Raw genomic sequence first — 9267 nt, forward strand, 5'->3', positions numbered from 1 at the left:
CGCTATCCTCACACAGCACTACCACTTCTTTGGTGTTTATGTGTCAGGCATCGGGATAAATGTTTACGCATTTTCTCGTTTGACCCGAAAGCAAAATACTTCTGAGTTTGGTGTTATTACTAGTCCTATTATCATTTTGATTTTGGGGACCGGAGATTGTGGCTCAGAGGGGTCAGTTGAACAGCCTGCACTAGTCAAGGGGCCGTGTCCAGACTCCAAGTCAGGTCTTCTGACCCCTTCATTCAACAAATATTTACCAAGTGCCTCCTCTCTGCCAGGCACCCCAGGACCCTGAGATGTAGCCATGAACTAGACAAGTCCCTTTCCTCATGGAGCCTACCGTCGGGTGAGGGAGACAGAGGGAAGAGAAGCCAACGAACGCGTAAGTAAACAGCACCACTTCAGAGAGTAAAAGACAGGGACCTCTATCGCTAATCCCGAGGAGTCTTGGGGTGGCAGTGACAGAAGCTTCCCAACTCAGGTCATTACTTTACCGGTTCGATCGGCCGCGTCCTGGTCGCAGAGGTGCGCTGGGCGCGGCCGGAGCTGGGCCGGCAGCAGGTGGCGCCCCAGGTGCGGCCCGGGACCGCTGCCGGGAAGCGCTGACGCAGCCGAGCGGCAGGTGCGCCTATGCCACGGAGGACCCTGAGTCGTAGGCCCCTGGCGGCGCTCAGTCCGGGCGCTGGGAACCCAAGTGGGCCGGCCCGCGGCAACTGTTGGCCCCGAGCCGCCACCGCCCACGAGACTCCGGCCCAGGCCCCTCGCCCAGTCCAGCCCCGCCCCCGCCACGCGACCGCAACCACCCCGCAGGTGGCCCCAACCCTGCTTCAGGGACCCTCTGGTCCCAGGTGATACCTGCCTGGCCTCGTGACCTCTCAGCTCCAGGTGCCCCCTGCCTGACCTGTAGCCCTCCCGTCTGAGGTGTCACAGGTTGTTCAAAAGAGCCAAAGTAAAACCAATGAATTACTGAAGTCGTAATTAGTAAAAATTGTGCACACTCCAAAACTCGGTGTGCAGAGCAGGAACACGGAGGGAGGTGGGGGCGCACGGTTATAGAGCCTCGCACGCAGCAGGGCAGCAGGACTCTCCTTCCCAGCGCTCAGTTACGATACTGCACTTGTAGGGCTCGCCACCCATCAACCTTGGCAAATAGTTCACGTTTTGCTTATCGTTTCCAGAGACACAAACGAGAAACAGCCCGGGTCAAGTTCGCCGGGCCAAAAAGGGGCGACACTAAGCCCTGCCCCGGGGACTAAACTGGCTCTGTCTTCTCAGGGACCCCGCAAGGCTGGTCTCCGTTTGCTTCTGATTTTACCAACCCTAATCCACAACCTTCCAACTAAAGTGACCCCAACCTGGCCTCATGACCCCCAGGCCTCCCCGCCCTTCTCAACTTTGCCCCATGACCCTGGACACACCGCAGGAGGCTGCGCTTTCCAAACGGCCTCGCCGTTTTCCAGAAAGTTCCCCACCCTCTATCCAGCAGGCCCTGGGCCTCCCCACATCCCCCCGCAGTCCCCACCAGGCCCAAGGCGGCCAGTCGCCCTCCCTCCAGGACACAGAGGCCCGCGCCCAAAGATGGAAAGTGCTGGGGGGAGTGGATGGACCGCCAGCAAAGGTCGAAGTTAGGGAGGCGACTGCTCCAGCCGCCCCGAAGGGCAGGTGGACCCCGCCCCGCCCCGGGGTGGGGCCTCCTGCCGGCCGCGCGGCTGCGCGCGGGCACTGCGCCGGCGCGGGCGGGGCCGGGCGTCGGGTGGGCCGGGCACCCGCAGGGCTGGCCCACTGCGCACGCGCGAGCCGGCAGGCGCGCCCCCTGCAGGAACCCGAGCCGCCCGGTCAGGGCCCGCCGCTGGTTGCAGGCGCCCCCTCCCAGCCCGGCGGCCCAGCCGCTGTCAGCACCGGCCGCTGCTACCGCCTCCGCCGCGAGGCCGAGGGCAGCCGGGCCTGAGGCAGGAGACCCCGCGAGAGGGCAGCGCGCCGGCCGCCGCCGCCCTGGCGCCGAGGGTCGGTGAGTGCCGCCGGGACCCGCCGCGCGCGCTCGCTTGCTCCCGGAGCTCGCGGCTCCGGGCCGCCCTCCGCCCGGCCGGCCTGCCCCCGCGACCGCACCCCGCTTGGTCGGCCCGCCCCGGACCCTCCACCCCCGCGCGCCGCTCCGCCCGGCAGGTGCACCTCGCGGCGCCGCAGCTCCAGGCCGCCCTGACTCAGGCTTCCCCTCCCGCGGAGCCTCTGGGCGTGTCCCCTTCCCCGCGGGCGGCTTCCACCGCGGACCCCGGAGCTGGACGCGCCGCTACACCCTTTGTACCGAGCCGGGAGGGTAGACCCGCTGGTGTTCGTCTGGCAGGCAGGCACTCGGGGCACCCGCCCGCCAGAGCCTTACAGCCCCCAGGCCGAGAGCGCGGGGCAGGGCCGCGGGGATCCTGCTGGCTCATCCCTTGTGCAGAGATTCCCTGGGTGGGTGGGAGTGCTTCGTCCCACCCCGGAGTCCGGCCTGCACCCAGCCCTTCATTCCCAGGAGCCAGAATTGGGGGGGGAGGGGGCAGGCAGTGGTCCAGCGCTCATGGTGGGAGCTGTGTGGCAGACAGAAAGGTGGGGACGCCTGGTCTAGGTGGAGAGGCCTGCCACAGCCCTCAGTAACCCCTGGGGTCTGTGGCCATTGGGTCTGTGGTACAAATTTGCGTTGACACCGGTATTGGCATTCGCACACCACACTGTAGCTTCATGAGGGCAGGTCCCGTTTCCTGCACTAGGTTTAGGACGGTGGCGTATTTGGTGAACATTCGGTGTGCGAACCAGGGCCCCCTCCTCACTTCCTTGGATGTGGCCTAATGAAAGCCCATTGCCTTACCAGGTGTTTGTGTTTGTTGACCCCTCCTGAACTGTGAGCCCACTTACTGCTGGGCCCAGGTCTGCTCAGGGCTTGGGTTCCCAGCACAGAGCCAGAGCCTGGCACAGAACAGGGGATGGAGAAACGCTTGTTGAATGGGTGGCTGACCCTCCCTGATAGAACGGGGACCTGGGCAGGGTGCAAGTGAGTCACGCTGGCTTTTTTCTCCTGAGCAACTGTGTCATTTGATTCTGAACAGTCGGGTGCTGCCTTGTGTAAACTTGAAAAGATCAAGGCTCTTTTCCTCTAGAAAGTTTGCATCAAGGGAACATAAGAAAAAAGGAAAATAGGTAAAAATGGATGCCCTGGGAATCCCCTTGCTCTTCTTTTTAAGTCCTTGCAGATTTTTTTTTTTAATTGCACACTTGATCATCATATTGGACAAACAGGATGGCATCATTCCCCCTCTGGTGCTCTCCCATCATGCTAACGAGACAGCAGTTTAGAACAAGAGACATCAGCTCAGGTGGCTTTTTAGAGACACTAGCCTTACACAGTGCATGTGCCCATCTCGTGGGAACCTGTTTTGACTTAGTCTTAACGGGGACGGCCCAAGAAGACTCCCCACTTGACTGTCTATTCTCCAGCCCTGCCTCCCAAGACGACAGTAGACTCGTCTGCTGTTGAGTCGGAGAAGAGAAAGAAAACATTCTAGAACTCAGGGGGAAAGGATGGGCAAGGCTCTGTGCATGATGGAAAGATTAATTGGATGTGGTTCCTGCTCTTGGGGACCTTAGGATGGAGCTAAAGAGAATGATTTATTCACAAGCAACTGTGACATCAGACCGAATGAGACAAGTGCCACTTGAGACATCGGAAAAGCTGCTGCAGGTGTCCAGAGGCGGAGGGGTGGCTTCCAACCAGCGCAGAAGGTCTCAACCCTGGCTGCATGGTAGAGTCACCCCGGGACGGGTCCCATGCCCAGGCCAGAGGTCAGAATCTTCAGGGGGTAGGCCTCTGATGTCAGTTCCTGTCTTAAAGCACCCCCAGAAGATTCCATTGTGCAGCTGGGATGAAGAACCCCTGGGCCAGGATTGTCCATGGCTGCTTCCCAGTGGGGCTGGGACTGCACTGGGAAATGATATTCCGAGAAGACAAAACCCCAGGAGGCCCAGACCCCCTTGGGAAAGTGTATGGCGTGTCAGTCCCCGTCCCCCCAAATGGCTCAGAGATGTGGAGTCAACAGGCAGACAAGTACCTTTGCAGGAGCTGAGTAAGGAGCCTGCTGCCAAAGACCCATGGTTACCTGTCCCCGGGGATCCTCAATCGCCTCATTACCTCATTTCCTACACCAGAGAGCAGAGCCGCTGCCAGGACAAGAGTGGGACCGAGGCTCCAGCAGGGCTGAGCAAAGCAGGAAGCGGCACACCTTTTGTGGACCTCTCGCCTCATAGCTTCCCTTGGGCCACATCCCTGTCTTAAAAATACACCCCACCGACCCCTGCCAGGAGCTTCATTGTGAACTCAGAGCCATATGCTCCCAAGGAGACAGCTGCCCCAACCCTGGACAGGGTGGGTGGTGCTGCTGAGCACGAGGCCAGCAAACCATGTCTCCGCCTGGGCCTCCGATGCAAGTGACCACAGCCTCCTGGGGCTCTCGGACAGTGACCGAGCCTCATGGATTTGTTCCCACCTCATCGACACAAGAGCCACTTGCATAAATACATCCTCCGCAAGGTTTTTCTTGCGCACTGCTACGTGTAAAAGAATTTGAGTTTGCACTCCCGTATATTTCATTTATTTATTTCTAAAATAAAGCCATATACCATGGTCCTGAATATCATGGACAGAGAAACACACACAAATACAGACTTTTAAAAGGGACGAGAGCCAAAGTGAACACAATCAAATGGTTCCTGTATTAGTGCTACTAGATCAATCATAAAAACATACGCTGCTTTAATTTTTTTAAGTAATCAGCATGCCCATCATGGGGCTCAAACTCACGACCCCAAGGCCAAGAGTCACATGCTCCGTCGACTGGACCAACCAGGCGCCCCATCCTGTATGCTGTTTTTCAAAGAAATCCACGGGAGCAAGTCTGTATCCCATTTATAATGTCTTGGTGAACCCAAAGTCCTCATCTGAAAGTCTGGTTCTGGGTTCTGTTTATTTCGGTTCCTGGTTCTGGTGGTGTCACTGGTAAACGCCGTGAACCTCGTGAAGCCATCTAGACTGTGCTGGGAGTCCAGGACTTGCCTGTCCCTCCGCTCACCAGCCCTGCGAGGGCTCTTGCTGCACTGGGGGGGTGAGCGTTCAGGGGCTGGGGCAGGCGGAGCTTCTGGGCTCCGGATGCTCTTGGCGTGTGCGTGTGCGTGTAGATGGTGCTGCCCCGCGCCACACCGGCTCCACACATCCCTTTTCATAAGTGCTCCATCCCTAGCCCAGGCTCTTTTGAAAAGCCGCAACTCTCACTCATTGTCACTTTTTCCTTGAAGGGACAGATTAGAGTGTGTCGGCCTAAAAGAAATGAGCTAGCTGACACATGGCGGCGGTCCGTTGTCCTGGAGAAAAAAGAAAAGGACCTCCAGATTTGGAACTTTTCTTGAAAGGAAATATGTATTTCCTCCTTCAGTTTTAAGTCTTGAGATGACCAGTGACCCTCCCTGTCACCAAGGCTATTCACGGTGACTTCCCAAATCCCTATGAAGTATCATAACGCTTCGGCCATGATTTTGTGTGTTTGAATTCCACCTGAATGTCATATCCTGAATCACATGATGTCCAGCATGCGTGCGAAGCTTAATAACCCAGCGGGCGAGGGCTGCCGTCCCCATCAGGGTGCGTGGCCGCCAACACAGGCCCGCAGGCGTGCCAGGGTCCTTCCTTACTGAATATCAGTAAAGCCAATGTTGCCCTCATTTTTAAAGAGAAATACTTCCGAGTGCAGTTTGTCACCATTCCTTTCCTCTAGCAGATGGTGTCACGCACCCTGCTCGGAGGCCGGTGGTGGGCTTCGCTGGCGGGGACCTCACACTGTAAAGGCCCCTGCTGCTCTCAGCCTGTGCTTTACAGTGTTGACTGGTATTTAGACTTTGCATCTGCAGAATCCACTGAACTAGACAATTTCACCTGTTTATTGTGCACCCCCCCAAAAAAAACACACTTCCCCCCCAAAAGATGAGATCGTGTGCTGGGTAAACAATCAAACAAAACACCTGGAGAGCAGCATTACTGCCTTCTTGGCACAGCATCCGAGGCCTCGGTTGGCTTCCCTTTCTGGCTCATTCCCTGCTGCTCCCTGCCCAGTGCTCGGAACCACCGGCTGCTCCCACACACCCTCTTCCCGCGCCCCCCCCCCCCCCCCAGCTACCAGCACACTCAACACCGACACCAGTTTCCCGGTCACCCAGTCCCTGGAGCCTTCCCAGAGCCTCCCCCGCGTCGTACACACACACAGGAATTCAGTCTTCTCCAGAACCTCGCGATGTCTCCTCGCGATGCCACCTTTGGCTCCAGCTACAGCAGTTACAGTACACGGACGCATTCGCGGACTGTGAGCATCTTGGGTTGGGAATGTTATGATTTCCATTTCCACACCCCCGGAACCCCTTGCACAGCAAGCACTGGGCAGATGTTTGTGGGAGGAATCAGTGGTTTTTTTTGTCTTGACCGCAGATCCTACCCACAGCTTTCATTAAGTACCTGTTTGGAGTGGAGACACGTCGACGTTTACTACCACTCGCTGTTGTGGACTCCCCACGTCGGTAAGGAAATGCTTTACTGGCTGAGCTGGGTGCTCACCAACCTCAGTCTTAAGGAAAAGTGCCGAGTCCTGGCCAGCGCCACCGGGAAGGCCCTGTCTCTGTTCCACACCCGAGGAAAGGGCAGAGCTGTGCTCAGACGTGCGGAGGCCCGGCTTTGTGGAGACCCCTCCTTCCACCATGCCGTCCTCCAGGCCTGGGCAGACTCAGGCTTCCCTGGAAGGAGATGCACTGGGCTCGGGATGTGATGGGAACTCGTGACATAACAGGGTCCGTGCCCTGCACCGGGGCCCTGTCCACTTCCGCTTGCTGGCCTTGAGGCCTCCTCGAGAGTGGCCTCTCTAGAAGATTAACGCCGCTCTCTTCCACGTATGCTGAAGTAAAAGCCTGTTTTGCATGGGCACATAGACAGAGGATGACAGATTCAAGCCCGGAATGAAAAAAACCGCCGACGAGGAAGCCGAGGTGTCCGGGCTCTGAGCATGCACCCGAGCGGCCACAGATGTTTATGACCTGGCACGACCCGTAGCTCTTAAACTCATGAACGTTACTGGAAAAGCCCTCGTTAGAGAAATCCTGTGTGTCATCCCAAGAGCTCCCCGAAACTAGCAGGCCACAGACCACAGGATGCACTCACTCTGGACCGATTCAGTGGCTCACCTAAAGAGCAAACACCAAAACACTCAACACTTTGTGTAATGTTTGATATTTTAACAGTAAGCAAACAAGCCTTTTAGTAGAAGAAAAAAAAAAAACCTCTCCCTTCCCTTCCTGGCTCTGTCCCTGGAGGAGTGAAGTGAGCCCTGGAGGGGAAGCTCTCAGCCGCTCTTGTGGGACGGAGGCGGCTCTGCAAGTGGCCCCCACCTGAGTGTTTGCCTTAGAGTAGAAAACGCGGGGCTGACTCTGCCTGGCGGGCATCGCCTCTTCTGGGGACGCTGTGCCTCAGTGTCGAGTGTTTTGAGGAACTTTTAACTTCCTTTCCTCGTGTACATTTGCTTTCATAACCAGAAAGTTGTCCAGATTTTGTAATTCTGGGAATCTCCTTTAAATTCCTTTCTGCTCAAACAGAACAGACGCAAGTGAGGCGTTCGGTGGGACTTGGGACGCAGCCGGGCACGCACGAGACAGCCCGCCAGGTGCTACAGGGAGACTGATAAATACCTCCAGAGGTGGAGGGGCTCAGGGAATACTTTCTCTTTCTGATTTCTAACGTTACGTTGTGCGAGCAATATATAACATTTTATAAAGATTTTAGTTTTAGGACCACACAGGGTTAGAAATGTGTCCTGGCTCGCGGCTTTCTTGCCGTGTGAGCCGGGCTGGGTCCTTCCTCCTCCTTTCTTCATCTGTGGAAGAGTGGTGATGGCAGAAGCCAGGGCTGGGTGAGCATGTCTAACGTGAAAGCTCCTCATATTTCCTCGTATCAGGAGGGAACAAAGACCCACCCTGCGGTCTCTGTTTCTCTGCATCCATATTTCTTTGTTATCAGATCTGCTCTGTTTTAAGTAACACACTTGCAATCTGTTTTGCCCTGTTCACTTTCTAACTCAGTGAGAGGTGCTTTTTCATTATTTTCCAAATTATGCTCTAGTGCCCTCCCTTTGCCCAGAGGTGCTGGGAGAGTCATGCCAGCGAGTCCCGGGCCCCTCCTGATGTCCCGTGAGGCGTCCGTCACCCCGCTGCACTTGAGAGGCCCGCAGGCCCCACCCCAGAGCCCTGGTCACAGAGCCGCCTCCTCCCAGCCAGTTCTGCCATAGCCCCAGAGGGAGACCGCAGCCAGGAGCCTCTCCCGGGACCCAGGTCAGTGCGCGCTCACGGTGCTGCTCTCGGTTTCGTGGGGACTCTAGGGATGTGGTCGGTCTGTCTTTCTGTCCTCCCCACTCCTCGGGCTGGAGAGACAGGAGTAAGCACGGGGCTGTGTCCTTTCTTGGCCAGACTTCTCCTGAAGTCTGACCAGAACACTTCTTTGAACTGTGACCTTTTTATATTCCCTTCTTGGGAGAGGAAGAAGGTTCACCCCGGCCAGGCCAGGTCGGGTCGTGGGGGTGGCAGGCCCTGCTGGAGGCACTGCCTTCCCCTCTTGGCCTAAACCACTTCTGGAAACCTTTTATAAACCACAGGCCCTCATGGGTCTCATTTTTTAAATTCTTTTATTTATATTCTTTTATTAACTGTCTGGAGCTGATTTTATGACACTTTTTCCACCTTGTTAATTTTGAAAGAATTTGGATCATTTATTAAGTTGCCACTTAATAGCACCTCATGCTGTTTCGGCTTTAATCTCTTCATGTTTTAACCATGTGGTTAATTAAAAGCATATTTTAGGTCAATTTGTAAATGACTTCTTGCAACTGTGTTCTCTACGAGTGTTCACTGAGTACCCTTTAAAGCATGGAGTTTGAGTAACTATCGTCCGACAGATATGGACAGCCACATCTTTTCTAAAAGAGTACGAGTTTAATTTTAAAAAGAGCTTTAGTAGAAATGACTTTCAACGGGTTGAGGCCCAATGTAAAGTTGGCCTTTGTGAGAAGACGCTCTACATGCAGGGTCTCAAGGCAGGTCCTCCAGGCCGTGCTGCCAGCGTGCATGTGTGCGTGAGTGCGTTTACTAGGGGGCGTTTGTCTGAGGGCTTGCGCTCTCTCAACCTGCTTGGCGGGGGGGGGGGGGGGGGGGGGG

The sequence above is a fragment of the Ursus maritimus genome, unplaced genomic scaffold (genome assembly GCF_017311325.1).
Source record: "Ursus maritimus isolate PB19 unplaced genomic scaffold, ASM1731132v1 scaffold_2, whole genome shotgun sequence".
Classification (NCBI taxonomy): Eukaryota; Metazoa; Chordata; class Mammalia; order Carnivora; family Ursidae; genus Ursus; species Ursus maritimus.